The following is a 15,428-nucleotide window of genomic DNA, read 5'->3' on the forward strand; positions in this document are numbered from 1 at the left end:
TTGATGTTCCATGCAGTACTACCACTCCTCCTGGAGCGGTACTACCGCCTGCTTGTGTGAGAACCGCCCCATGCGGTACTACCGCTCCGCTGGAGCGGTACTACCGCCCGACCCGCGGAAGTAAAATTTTACTTCTGCTCCAGGCGTGGTACTACCGTGCCAACCGGGCACAGTACTACCGTGTCTAGAATGGATGTAAAATTTTACGTCCCACTACAAGAAATGTGTTAATCCATGACGGATTTCTGGTGACGTTCTCAGAAACCGTCATGATTGATGACGGATTTGTTTGGTTCGTCATGAGATCCGTCATGGATTAATGAGATGAGAACAAACTAAACTACACTGGCGCCCTTACGATGTACCGTCACGGATACCGTCATGAATCGACCATCTGTACACCAAGCAGTCCATCATGGATGGCTCATACTGATGTGTCACATGTGTTCTACCCACATATGTCCGCCTTAGTTTTCTTAAGTTGTTCAAACTGTCACATCCGGCCTTCTAGTGCTTTGTTTTAGGAAAACCTAATGCTGCTGCAGTGTGTCCCGACGTTGCTTTTTAGGGGAAAAAGGACTACTACATTTTTAGGAAAAAAAAGAACTATTGCTGTTGTGTCGTCCCGACGTTGGGCTGCTCTAAGTTTTTTTTTTTGTACAGAAAAACATGATGGGCCTTCTGATGCTTTTTTAGGAAAACGGAATGCTGCTGTTGCGTGTGCCGTCCCGGTGTTGGGCCGCGTTAAGTATTTTTTCAAAGAGAAAATTTGTATGATTTCTTTAAAAAGTCTTTATCTTTAAATTAAAAAAGGAGAAGCAGCTAAAGGCATCAAACTAGGGACCTCTCGCGCGCGCGCACACACACCTAAATGCTTTTATATGTTCTTATAGATAATGACCCGCAAAAAAGTTCTTATAGATAAAATGGGCCAAGTTTTTCAGTTTTTAAAGGTGATTGAAACGGGGATTTGAACCACATAGCACTAAACTCTACGTTCCAACGAGCCAAATTCTTATGTACAACGAGCCATGTTTTTTTAGTTTCTATAGTACATTTCACGCGTAGGCAACAATATGTTTTTTTCTTTGCGAAAAAGCAACAATAGTTATGTAATGTACAACTTAACGTCAATGTATAGCAAACATTCGTGAAATCTCCTAAATTTCCGTGTCCCTCTAATGAATTAATAACATTGTTCCATGCCCATTTATAAGAATTGTCTATTGTATTTTGATATTATTATCATTTTTTTCTAATAGGTTGCAAATAGAAGTTTCGAGTTATCCCCAAGTATCTTCTGCCATTTTTATCTGTTTCTAAGATATGAGCTAAAATAAAAAATAATTCCTTAAATATCTTTTTTGAAATGTTTAATCCTTATTTGACTTACATATACATGAAAATGGCAGTACCTCTGGTAACCACACATAAATGCATTTAAACCATAGAAAATATTAAATAATCTCTAAAATTATTGAAACTGCTACAGGACAATATATATATATATATATATATATATATATATATTATAGTACATGTGAAAATTCTATAGGAGTATGCCGCATGTTTTGATTAAAAAAAAGAACATCACATGAATAGAACACGAAGACGAGACATGAATTCTAAGCGCTTAGCACCTTCCCACTTGGCAACTTGTCAAGGTGTATCAAAAAATGTTATGTGTGCATACGAAAAATGTACAATGACTATTTGATAAAGTTCACATGTATTTTTAAAAAAGTAAAGTGAAAATGATAAAAAAGACAAAAAAAAGTGAACTGAAAAAATTCAAAAAGTTTCTTAAAATCATGTACATTCATTCACGACCACAAGCACACAATTATTGTGTATATGCATTTGTGTTTTTTAAGAGAAAAAATATTTTAAAAAATGAAAATGTATGTTAAAAAATTATTATGTGATATTAATATAAATTCTAGAAATGTGTTAAAATAGCTCAACTTCTATTAAAAATAAATGTGTTTCTTCAAATGCCAGAGTGATTTTAAACTATAAGTTTTTAATACATGTTGAACATTTTCTTAGAACACGTTGAACATTCGTTTGCAATATTTAAGTCAATACGTGTATTTCTAGGCATTTAACCGATATAATTCAATTTTGAATTGCGAGTGCATTAGGAAGTTGTAAAAGTGGGCCGGGCTCCAGTGAGCATGGTATTTTGAAAATATGAAAAAGTGTGTTTAAAAGTTTCAAAAAAATATGAAAAAACATGGAATCATATATGTATTCCGCAAGAATGTGTTCAATTTCGTCGAAAAATGTTGTGATTTGTAGGCTGTACAAAAAAACAAATTTCTGGCCCAATAACAAAAGTAAAAGGCCCATTTGAAAATGCACATTTGTCTTTTTTCTACGCCGAATGTAAACGTATAATTATGTGAAATTTTGCATATATATAGTACATGTGCATGTGTGCTCACAAAATAAATTTGGATTTTTTCACGATCCGAGATAATAAAATTTGTAAACAAGCTCACCGGAGCTCGGCCTCCATTGGCATTTTTCGTATATTTAGGCCTTATCCAAAAAGAGAGGAGGAATTCCAAACATTATGGTGCCAAGACTCGACCATGAACATGTAGCTTATCGGCATTTTTTGATTTACAAAATTTATACCATGTCTGAAAAACATGAAACCTGATATGGTGTTATCATATATATGATCCCCATAGAGTGTGATGAAAATTTCAGAAGGTTTCACAGAAGTTATGACGTACACTACTTGGAACCAGAACATATGTAAGGAAGAATCGTGGGTTTGGGAGGGAACGTGTCAGGATTCAAGGCGAAGTGTTGGTTGCTTTAGTGTTTCACATTGAATTTTTTTCTACGCTCAACATACACCATCACATGTTCCATGTCAACATTTCACACTTTTTGGAGTTTGTTTGCAATACTTAAGAAATTAAGTGTATTTACATGCATCACATGATCCATGTTAACATTTCACACTTTTTGGAGTTTAAATTTATTATTTTTGTTGATGAGTCTATGTTTAGGCTTTAACCAAGAAAAGAGGAGGAATTTCAAACATCAGGGTGCCAAGACTCGACCCCAAACATGTAGCTTATCATGTTGTAGTCTATAAATTTTAAACTAAGTTTGAAAACACACGAACCTGGCATGGTGTCACCATATGATCCTTAGAGAGTGTGGTAAAACTTTGACAAGGTTTCACAAAATTTATGGCGTACACTACTTGGAAAGTGGAACATCTTCAAGGAAGAATCATGGTTTCAAGAGGAGAAATTTTGCCAAGCATATGCACCCATTATGTTATTTCATGATAAATTACATGATTTTGATCTCTTTAAGATATATTATCCTTCCCCCCTATAGGTTGCAAATAGAAGTTTCAATTCTTCACAAAAACTTTTGAAACATTGTTCCATTTTGGGATATGACCTAAACATATACACTTGAATATCTACTTCAAAAGATTATATAACTTTTTTCACACAAATGTAGTTCGAAGTGGAATGATTTTCAATACACATGTGAAAGTTCATTAAACAATAGAAAAATATATCATTTGGATTTTTTTGAAACTCCTAAAAACATATATTTAGCATATCTAATGTAAAAATGTATTGGGGTACATAAGATATTTTTTGCAAGTTACTACTTCACATGTATAGCTTATTTAGTTATTGGGGAAATATGAAACAAAAATGTAAAAGTTACTCGCTGTTGGGCTGAAAGCAGAAAAAGCCCATTATATCTCTCAGTCGAGGGGCGATCCAACTTGAGTGAAATCGTGCCCTCTGGTTGGTCGAACCAACATGCCCACGGATCGCCAATTTCAACCGTTCGATTTTCCAAGATCCGACGGATGGCGTGCAAACCCTATCCTATCTTCTTTCTCCCCTAACCCGCACCCACCAACTCCTCTTCCGCCGAGAAATCAGCCGCCATTCCTCCTAGCCTCTTCTCCAAGTGCCTCCCATCTCGCTGGTCGCATCTTGGCGTTCCGAAACGGACCACCACCGTGTGCCAGACAACCGAGGGCCCAACCGTCGATGCTTCTCGTCGACCCGTTGCGCCGGCCTCTAGGAGGAAGAATTCTATGGTGATCCCGACGTCATCTGCGCCGAGGCCGCTCTCGTCCTCTTCTCCTTCAAAATCAATTCATTACTATCCAGCCCCTGCTCTTCTTGATCTCCGCTGCCCATTCTCCAATTCATCCCCCTTGCAGGTCTTGGAGCTCGGAGGCCGCAGTAAGGGAAGGAGCGCCACCATGAAGTGCAGACACCCCAACAACCAGCGGGGCGTCACGCTGGGCCACCGAGAGGCATGGGGCTTCGTTGACCCTATGCCGAGGAGATGTGCTGACCCGTCGCGTAGATCTTTGTAGTGGTGGCCCCAGCCATCGATGGCCAATCGTTGCAACGACCTCCTATCTCGACTGGCGGCGGTCAGTGTTGTGGACTACGGGGGTCGATGTCGTCGCTGGTCAGTGTTTTCCCCATCCACCGTGCATGCTGGAGGTCAATGGCATAGGGGCGATGACATGCTCGTCATCCCCTCCCACCGCTGCTTATCTGGCGTACACAGATGGCGTCGATGTGTGCTAAGATTGGAAAAGGGCGGCCATGGAGGGATGGATGTGCAGGATCTCCGGCGAGCGCTGGGTGACGACAAGGGGGTGGCAATGGTTGCATAGTGCTTTAGGGAGTAATTTGTAATTTTATTTTTTGTGGTGCACATTTTGATTTTGGTGGCATTTGTCATTTATTTTTGTTGAGTGATATTGCCTGAGTTATTAAAAAAATAACTGATGTGACGAAAATGTTAATTTTTTTAGGGATGAAAATGTTAATTATGGATATTGATTTGGATAGAATTTGTGGGCTGAAGACATCAGTCTGAGCTGAGATTATTGGGCCGATTATGAAATGTGCCATAACTAAAACTAGTGGCTTGTAACCCTCATTGGGCCAATCTTCACATAGGCCGAAACCAAAATACTGGGCCAGAATCCTAAGTGGGCCGATAACCTTATGGACTGCCATCTCAGATCCATGTTGGCTCCCACGTCAGATGATGACATGGCATGCACGTTAACGATGTTAACGGCATGGCATCCATGACGGTGCATTTCTGTCATCGGTGGGGATCACATCCATGACAGCTTTGGTAATCTGTCATGGAGTGCACCGTGGTGAAATTATGACGCGATATACATGACGGATTTCAAATTCGTCATGGACGTCCACCCTGACAGTTTTGTGCCCACCTATGACGGTTCATCTCCGTCATGGATTAACAGATTTCTTGTAGTGTCCGCATTCTGGCCCGGTACTACCGTTGGGTTAAAAACTACTCTATTTTGTCCTCACAATCTCATTTCTACATGTTTCGTTTGGTTTTGGCCTTGGTCTTTGCAATAATCCTTCTCATTTTTCACGTGTGTTTGTGTTGTGTGTCATAGGTGGTGGCTCCAGTTTCAATGTCCGGCACTCCAATCCCAGCCGTGACACAGGCTCAAAGCGCCTTCACAACCAAGAGGCTCCTCAGGGGTCCATTTCCCCACAACGCCACATCGAGACCACAACTAGCAAGTTCAAGGCGCCAACTGTGACAGCCTGGTTTTTGCCCTCTTTTCTTTTCCTGATTTTAGTTGGTTTGAATTTCAAATTTGGAGTTTTGAATCTTTTCATATGGACTTAAACACTTGGGTACCCCTTGGCTTTCACCCAAGTGTCCCATTTCCGTCTCTAACCATCATTCCCACTCTGGTTCACCTCAAAATATTAATTGGAATATTTTTATTAAATGAAAAATATTCATTTCCCTCTCTTAAACCCTAGTCAGCTCAATGTGCTCCAAAGCAACCCCAATTTTTCTTGCCCACAAAAATCTGAGAAAATTCACAAATATTCTTTGAACCATCGGGCACCTTCCTGAGAAAAAATATTGCATAACTTTTTGGAATATTTTTGCTACAGAAAATATTTCCTGTTCTGGACAGAAATGGTGGTTTCTACAGCAACTACCATTTTACTTGCTCCATTGTGGCTGATTTTTCTTATGCATCATCACCTTAGTATATGATAGCTCCCAACTCCCAGCCGTTTGACCACAGTAAGATCTCAAAGTTACTGATCAGAAACTTACTAGGCGGTTGATATCCATCCTACCGCGTCTGGGTCCAAACCAAAGCATGGTAATCTTCAAAACTACTACGAACAACAAGCCAGACACAAAATTTGGACTTAGGTCGGCCTGAGGGCAGAGTTCACGCGGTGACCACGCGTGTACATGATGCCAACCTGCGTGCCGACACGCTCTGGGTCGCGCCCGAGCCTCTGTTGCTCGCGTGCTCGCTTCCCCGACTGCCTAGCCTTGCCAAACTTCGCCACAATCTTCGTCCAAGCTCTCTTAACACCCTCCTAGCGCTCGCCGACGCCGGGTCTCGCCACCGCGAGCACGGGCGCGGTCCGGCCAACATAACAGTGCGGTGCGCACTGTTCTCGTCGTCACTCGAGTGCCCCTGTGCTCATCCCCATTCGCCCACAGTCCCTGCGTGATCCGCGTCTCCTTCTCCCCCTCTCAGTGATGCCGTTCGTCGCCGGGCGCCGTGTCCAAGTGTCCACCGGCGGAGCCCGAACCCCCCTCGACGCTCGGCTATAAATGGAGCCCTCCCCGGCCTCCTCGAGCACCATCCACGACTCCTACACACTCCACAACCTCATAGATAGCCGTAGCCCGACCGGGCAGGCCGCGGGCCACCGTCCCCGAGCTCGAGCTCGCCGGCGATCCCTTCCAGGGCCTCCGCCGCTCTCCAGTGGTGCTGTTCCACCTGGTTGGAGCCCCTGGAGTCGCCTCTGTTCGCCGTCGTCTTCGTCTCCGGCGACCTCCGCTCTCTGCCTCCACTAGAGAGCTTGATTCCGACGCTATCCGACCACCCCTAGCTACTCTACGTGTCACACCCCGATTTTCATGCCACAACACTTAAGCTAATAAATCATGATAAAGTGTGGTTTGACAAAAACTTTTGCATTATTTGGCTTTTATTTTTTTGAGTTGGTTTTCTCTTTGTGTTTTTCAAGTGCTCTCTAAAGTCAACTACTCCACCTTACATACTTCATCTGCTTGCCCCAAGCTTCTGCCTAATGATCATGCCATGTGTATAGTGCAATATAGTATTTTCTTAAAAAAATAATTTGGCCAAAAAGTATTTTCTAAAATTAGTTTTCCAAAACCCCCTGAATTGAGGTTTGCACTACAAGTACTTGATTTGGGGTGTGAAAAATATTTCAAAGAGTATATTTGAAACCTATTAGATATAGGATTCCCATAAACCACAAAAATATAATTTTAGAAGTTATTTTCCTATTTTATTTAAAAGCTTTTTCTTAAGGCCAGAAATGGTCTTTAATAGGGAAAAATTATTTATTGTTTCATAAATATTTGAAAAAAATCAGGGAAACTAAGTGGACATATATTTTCCATATATAAGAGTTTCAACACATGGTCATGTTCAAAATATTGGGCAAAATCCTCCAAAACCATTTCTGTCCATTTCAAGTATTTGAAATATTTCTACAAGAAATATTTTCCAATAAATCCAGGAAAATTCTAGAAAGTCACATATGCATAATATGATGACTGTCAGTGTCAAAACCGGCGGATCTCGGGTAGGGGGTCCCGAACTATGCGTCTAAGGCGGATGGTAACAGGAGGCAGGGAACACGATGTTTTACCCAGGTTCGGGCCCTCTTGATGGAGGTAAAACCCAATGTCCTGCTTGATTAATATTGATGATATGGGTAGTACAAGAGTAGATCTACCACGAGATCAGAGAGGCTAAACCCTAGAAGCTAGCCTATGGTATGATTGTATGTTGTAGTTGTTGTGTCCTACGGACTAAAACCCTCCGGTTTATATAGACACCGGAGAGGGTTAGGGTTACACAAGGTCGGTTACAAAGGAGGAGATACACATATCTGTATTGCCTAGCTTGCCTTCCATGCCAAGTAGAGTCCCATCCGGACACGAGACGAAGTCTTCAATCTTGTATGTTCATAGTCTAACAGTCCGGCCAATGGAGATAGTCCGGCTGTCCGAAGACCCCCTAATCCAGGACTCCCTTAGTAGCCCCTGAACCAGGCTTCAATGACGATGAGTCCGACGTGCAGTATTGTCTTCGGCATTGCAAGGCGGGTTCCTCCTCCGAATACATCACGGAAGAAATTGAATACAAGGATAGTGTCCGACCCTGCAAAATAAGTTCCACATACCACCATAGAGAGAATAATATTTTCACAAATCTAATTTGCTGACTTGTTTTGGCAGCACGACATTATGTCATGGCCCGATGATTATTCGAACCGTTTCCTTTAACTAGCCCTGCACATAACGCGAGGCAGTTTTTTGACATGTCTTGTCAAAGCAGAGATCGTGTCCCCTTATTACGGGATTCTCATCAATACGGGCGTGGGTAACCCAACCGCGCCATCGATTATGGCACTTGGGGGATAAGCGAGTTTTACCAGGCTAGTGGGGACGCATAGTTTCGTCCGCCCATATAAAGGGATAAGGATTCACCTTTTCATCCACGCCTTCTTCCTCCTTTGCTCATCCATTTTCGCACACTCGAGCTCCAGCGGCCAAGTCCGCACTTCCCACCTCAACCTTCTCCAACCATGTCCGGAGCAGGAGGCAGGTGGATGGTATCCTCCGTCACAGAGGGACACATCAAGAAGCTAAGGAGAGCCGGATACCTGCTCGACGACATCGCGCACCGGCTCCCAGATGAGGGGCAGCTCATCCCCACCCCTAGGCCCCATGAGAGGGTAGTGTTCCTTACACATTTCCTTCGTGGACTGGGATTCCCTCTCAACCCATTCGTCCGGGGGCTCATGTTCTACTACGGCCTGGATTTCCACGATCTGGCCCCGAACTTCATCCTCAACATCTCGGCGTTTATCGTCGTGTGCGAGGCCTTCCTCCGCATCAAGCCCCACTTCGGCTTATGGCTGAAGACCTTCAATGTCAAGCCGAAGGTAGTGGGCGGCCGCCAAGCGGAATGCGGAGGTGCCATGGTGGGCAAGATGCCCAACGTCACATGGCTCGAGGGCTCCTTCATGGAGACCATAAAGGGGTGGCAATCGGGGTGGTTCTACATCACCGAGCCATGTGACCCTGCATGGGCAGCGGCCCCCGAGTTCCGATCTGGCATCCCCACACGGCTCACCTCCTGTAAAGAGAAGGGCCTGTCCTGGGGTAGTCTGGGAGAGCTGACCGGACTCCAAACATGTATTCAAAACATGGTGAACAAGAAGCTCAAACTCGTCAACGTAGTCCAGGTCATGCTCATCCGCCGGATCCTCCCGTGTCAAGAACGAGCCTTCAACTTGTGGGAGTTCGACCCGGCGCAGCACCAAACTCTAAACAGGCTCTTCGATACAACACACGAGGATGCCTAGAAGGTGCTATTCAAGGGCGCCGAGGTTCCTCCTCCTACTACCGAGGATCGCGGATTCTGCGCGAAGCGCCAAGCCAGCGCGGTAAGCTGTTTTACCTCTTACAAGATACTTGTTTTACATAGTTTGACTCTATGCGGTATCTAAGGTCCCGTTCCTTTGACAGGACTGGCAGGAAATGGCCGGACAGATCGACTGTCCGGCTCCTTTGCCCGAAGGCCCAGCAAACGCTCTCCTGACGGAGCTGCTGACTCCGGCTCCTTACAAGGTGCCAGAGAAGACCAAGAAGGCTAAGGGAACCCGAAAGAGTTCCCGACGCTAGGTGTTATCGGACTCATCGTCCGATGACTCTGCGGCACACTCCTCCCCCGAAGACGAGGAGGAAGAGGAAGATGCTCCCCCTCCAGGCGGGGGAGACAAGAAAAGGAAGGCCGTCCCAACTGGGGGGGGGGGGGGGGAAGGGTCCAAGAAGGGAAGGACTCTCCTTCCGGACAGTTCCACCGCCACCGACGAAGGCGAAGACGAGTAGTTGCCCAAGGCCAAGCCCCTGGGGAGATCGTAAGTATTCGGATACCAGAGTAACTCATAGTATTCCTTTGTCGCACTGCTTTCCCTAACGCCGAACATGATTATGCAGGACGCCACGAGCCAGTATTGATTCATCGGACGGCTCCCTGGGTTCGTCGGACATGGATAGCGATCCCGCCCCGACCGCCACCTCCCCTCATCCTGCGGACGACGCCGAGGTGCTGTCTCACGAGGCACCGGGTCGAGGGGAGACAGTCCTGGAGGCGCCTCAAGGCGGCCTCCCGGACTTCGAGAGCCGAGGAGACAAGGCCCCCGAGAGCTCCGAGTTCGGCCCTTAGCCGAACACGCGCCGAAACCTCCAGTGGTTCCGGGCTCGGGCAGGCGACCTCCTTCTAAGAGGGGCGAGACGCCTGTACCGGTGACCTCTGTCCATCCAGAGGTGCCAGACAATCTGCTAGGAGCGCTTCGCAGCGCTTCCATCGACGAGGAGCACCGTACTATCATGAGTGCGGTGATCCAGAAGGTTCAGTCCGCCAAGAGCGGATTGACTGAAGCCTGTGCCATCCTTCTAACAGGCTTTGAGGTAGGTGTTTTAAAATATAGTAAAAATATTACCGCATAGACAGTAGCCCCTGATGCTCTGTTCGGTGTTCACAAAGAAAAGCCGAACAGAGGATCAAAAAATATCGCAGGAGTCTAATATGTGTATGTCAATATGCATATGCAGGCTTCGCTGTTGGCGTCCGCCGCACTGACTGCGGAGGTCGTCGTACTGAAGCAGGACCTTAAGGGGTCCCAGGACGAGCTCGGCCTTGTCAAGAGGCAGCTCGAGGAGAACAAAGGTAAGTAGTACCTAGTCTGCGGATATGTATAAAAAGAGTGCGATTGCAAAATGACAAGATCATCGTGAATTTGCCAGGGGCCACGACCGAAGTGGCGACCCTAAAGCAAGCGATGTCCGAGGCCGAAGATAAAGCGGCCAAGGAGCGCACCGAGCGAGAAAAGCAAGAGGCTCGGGTGGGCAAGGTGCAGCAAGAGCTCCAGGCTCTCGTGACGAAGCATGAGGCGTTGGAGCTTGACTCGAAGACGCGAGAGTCTGAGCTTGCCACAACCCTCGAGAGCGCAAAAAGTGCCAAGGCAGAAGCCCAAAAGGCCCTCCAGGAGATCGACACAATGAAGAAGATAGCAGCGGGTAAGGCATTCTATATGCGAAGCAAGCATGTAAAAGTAAATTACCGATTACTTACCCGAATTCGGAGCTCTCCAGGAGCATTCGTAGATTTGCCCCGCAGCGTGTTGGATGCCGCACAGTTTTACCAGGCCGAGGAGGGAAGCTCAATGGAGAAGCTGTTCTGGTCTCAGTATACTGGGACTGAACACCCGATGCCTCTGAGCGACCAGCTAAAGCAGCTGGTCGAGCTGCACAAGGCGGCCGAATAGGCCATGAAGGGCTTTATAGTCCGGCTGTGGCCTGGCGACGCCCTTCCGAACAGCTACTTCGGCCTGGTGAGGCGGCTTGTGGATGCCTGCCCACGGCTAGAGGTCGTCAAGCGGTCCATCTGCATCGAAGGTGCACGCCGGGCTTTCGCCCATGTGAAGGTGCAGTGGGCCAAGCTAGACGCCGTGAAGCTGATCAAGGAAGGGCCGCCGCAGGGCAAGGAGCATCGCACCCCCGAAATTTATTATGAGGGTGTCATGAAGGGTGCCCGTCTTGTAGCGGACGAATGTTCAAAGGATGTAATATTTGAGTAAACTTGCTCGTGTGATCCCGTATGATGAAAACTTGTTTCATATGCGCTATGCAACGCTTGTGTGAATTTAAAATATTACCTTCTGTTTGGCCGTTTATCCAATCTGAGAGATGGCTAGTCCTCGGCTTCTGCCCCCATGCCACGAGTGCTGGGGTGTTCGGGATAAACCTGAGCACTCTTGTTCCCATGTTTGGGTCCTTCGAGGGAGGTGCTCAGCACAACGAACCAGGCAACCGGACTAATAATGCTTTATCACTCTCACTTAGCCATAGAATTCTATAATTTTAAATTTCGGCGAAGCCCCTGGTATTCGGAAGGCCGAATTCGGGGAGCGATACACACCTTTAAGCCGGACAGGGCCGGCCCCTCGCTCTAAGCGGCATAAGTCTTTAGGGACTCGAAAACCTCGCCGAACAGCGACCAGTCTCTCGCCTTATCATGACAGTCAGTTTTAGCTTTCTCTATTGAGGTGCTCAGCCCAGCAGAACCGGGGCACAATCACAGTAGTTCTCCTAGCGCTACCTTAGCCTATAGAGTGGAACGTAAGGTACCAAAACATAGGAGCCGGGCAAACCCAACATTTGACCAAAGACATGATTCGGAGCTGATGCATATAATGCTATAAGTTCGGGGTGCCGCACTTGTGAAAGTGTTCGGACTTTTCACACCATATTGTGGGGTACGTAAGCCCCTAGTGTATTGGCCGTACCAAAGTGTACGGTTGCAAGGCGTCATTGATGAACACACATATATATATAAAAGAAGAATTGCAATAATAGTCGTAATTTTATGCATTGATTATTCAAAAAGGTGCGTTTAAAGCAGAATGATACAGATGGTGCGATAAGCAAAGAGTATGACTATGTCCCTTCCAAGGGCAAGCTGAGGAATAGTATTAAATCAAATATTTCGCTCGTTGTTGTAATCCACCTGGGAATTTCGTGGTGTGACGTAGCTTTCTGCCTCCTTGGTTGCTGCATCATGTGTTCGGCAATAGTGCTGCCGGACAGGGTTTCCAGAGATTAAGGTCCTGAAAAAGAGAAAAAAACAAACAGGAAGCTCCTAGTGCGGTTTAAGCCGCGTCTTGGGGCGTGCCGCAGTTGTGCCCCCCTCCCCACCTGTGCCCATGGTATTTTTAATGCATAATTATGTACGCGTGGCACGAGTTTCGCCGTTTGGCTGAGACTGGGGTGGGGGCCGCATTGCTACGCGAGCTCAGATCGTGCCAGGCGGTCTAGTTGCCGATTGCTCTGAGCGCGCTTGAAGGTGTCCGGGTCTTGAAATGCCGAACTGGTGGATTGCCTTGAGAGGCTGCTTTGCGCTTCTGCTGCGAGGGCCGCGGTGTGCTCCTCTGTTCAGAGAGAGCGCTCTGTGTTTCCATTGACTGTAATAACCCCGCGAGGTCCTAGCATCTTGAGCTTGAGGTATGCATAATGCGGTACCACATTGAATCTCGCAAATGCGGTTCGCCCGAGTAGTGCATGATAACCACTTCGGAACGGGACTATATCGAAGATTAACTCTTCGCTTCGGAAGTTATCCGGGGATCCGAAGACCACTTCCAGTGTAATTGAGCCTGTGCAATGGGCCTCTACACCTGGGATGACGCCCTTAAAGGTCGTTTTTGTGGGTTTGATCCTTGAGGGATCTATACCCATTTTGCGCACTGTGTCCTGATAAAGCAGGTTCAGGCTGCTGCCGCCATCCATAAGGACTCGAGTGAGGTGAAATCCGTGAATGATTGGGTCCAGAACCAGTGCGGCGAATTTGCCATGACGGATACTAGTGGGATGGTCCCTGCGATCGAAAGTGGTCGGATAGGAGGACCATGGGTTGAACTTTGGGGCGACTGGCTCCAACGCATATACGTCCCTGTTGGTGTGATTGGCTGGCTTATCTGGGGTGCCGTGTATTTGACACGAGCGATCGAGTATACGGTCCAAGCTGGACGGGCCCGGCGTACTTTGTTTGAATGGCTTTTTCCGCTGACCGGGTTTAGAGCCTTTGAATCCGGCATTGACTACCGTATCCTCGGTATTATTGCTGTTAATGCGGCGCTTATGTTTGTTGCGACGGTGACCTGCTATTGCCGTCCTTGGTATTCGAAGTACCATGGTTCTTTGATATGTTATTATTGCGAGCCAGCCAGCTGTCTTCTCCCGCACAAAAGCGGGTCATGAGTGTCGTGAGGGCTACCATAGATTTCGGCTTTTCTTGAACAAGGTGCCGGTCTAGCCATTCATCGCGGATGTTGTGTTTGAAAGCCGCTAGGGCCTCTGCATCCGGACAGTCGACAATTTGATTTTTCTTTGTTAGGAACCGAGTCCAGAATTGCCTGGCCGATTCTTCTGGCTGCTGAATTATGTGGCTCAAGTCATCGGCATCTGGTGGCCGCACATAAGTGCCCTGAAAGTTGTCGAGGAATGCGGCTTCCAGATCTTCCCAACAGCTGATGGACTCTGTTGGCAAGCTGTTAAGCCAATGCCGCACTGGTCCCCTGAGCTTTAGTGGGAGGTATTTGATGGCGTGTAAGTCATCACCGCGGGCCATGTGGATGTGGAGGAGGAAATCCCCGGTCCATACTGCGGGATCTGTTGTGCCGTCGTATGATTCAATATTTACAGGTTTGAAACCTTCTGGGATTTGATGATCCATTACTTCGTCTGAGAAGCATAAGGGGTGTGCGGCGCCTCTTTATTGGGCTATATCGCGACGCAGCTCAAATGGGTCTTGCCCACTGTGTTCGGCCTGGCCGGATTTACTTTTACTGTATCTAGCGTGACGTTTATCGTCTCGCATAGTGGCATGCCCTCGTGATCCGTAGATCAATCTTGCATGCTTTGTTTTGTCCTCCAATATGTCTAGCAGGTCTGGCGTATCTCCCCGTGCCTTTTTATTTGAATGGCGTCGGGGTGCAGGCTGAGTTTTTGGCTGGAATACCTCTTTATCGCGGCCACGAGGTGGCCGATCAGCCGCGTCATATGCTTCTTCCTCCAGTCGGGGTAGCAACCTGCATTTTGGGTAACTCTTGGAGGGGCGCTCGAGTTTATATTCCTCGGCCGCGAGGACTTCAGTCCATCTGTCTACTAGAAGATCTTGATCAGCTTGAAGCTGCTGCTGCTTTTTCTTAAGGCTATTTGCCGTGGCTATAAGCCGGCGTTTGAAGCGCTCTTGTTTGACGGGATCCTCTGGCACGGAGAATTTGTCGTCGCCGAGGCTTGCCTCGTCTTCGGAGGGGGCATGTAATTATCATCCTCCGTCTCTCCATCTGTCGCTCTCTCAGGAGGGCTGGCTCCTCCATCCTCCTGCTCTAAATCTTGCTGGAGGAGATTGTTGTTGTCTTCAGCACTATCCGGAGTGTTATTATCTCCTGTGCCAGTATTACCGCTTTTGTTTTGGCGGGACTTAGAGCGGCGCCGCTGACGTCGGCGCTTGGGTTGCTTCTTGGAGGGGTGATCCTCCGCTATCTCGTCGCCATTGCCTTCTTTGGGTGTATCCACCATGTATATATCGTATGATGAGGTGGCTGTCTAGTGCCCTGTGGGCAGTGGTTCCTCTTCGTCTCCCGCATCATCTTTCATACCGTCGATGTCTTTAGAGTCGAAGTCTAGCATGTCGGTTAAGTCATCGACAGTGGCTACTAAGTGGGTGGTGGGTGGGCCGCGAATTTCTCCGTCGTCCGCATCCCAGTCCT

This window comes from Triticum urartu, chromosome 7A (assembly GCF_056163025.1).
Source record: "Triticum urartu cultivar PI428250 chromosome 7A, HENAU_Tu73, whole genome shotgun sequence".
Classification (NCBI taxonomy): domain Eukaryota; kingdom Viridiplantae; phylum Streptophyta; class Magnoliopsida; order Poales; family Poaceae; genus Triticum; species Triticum urartu.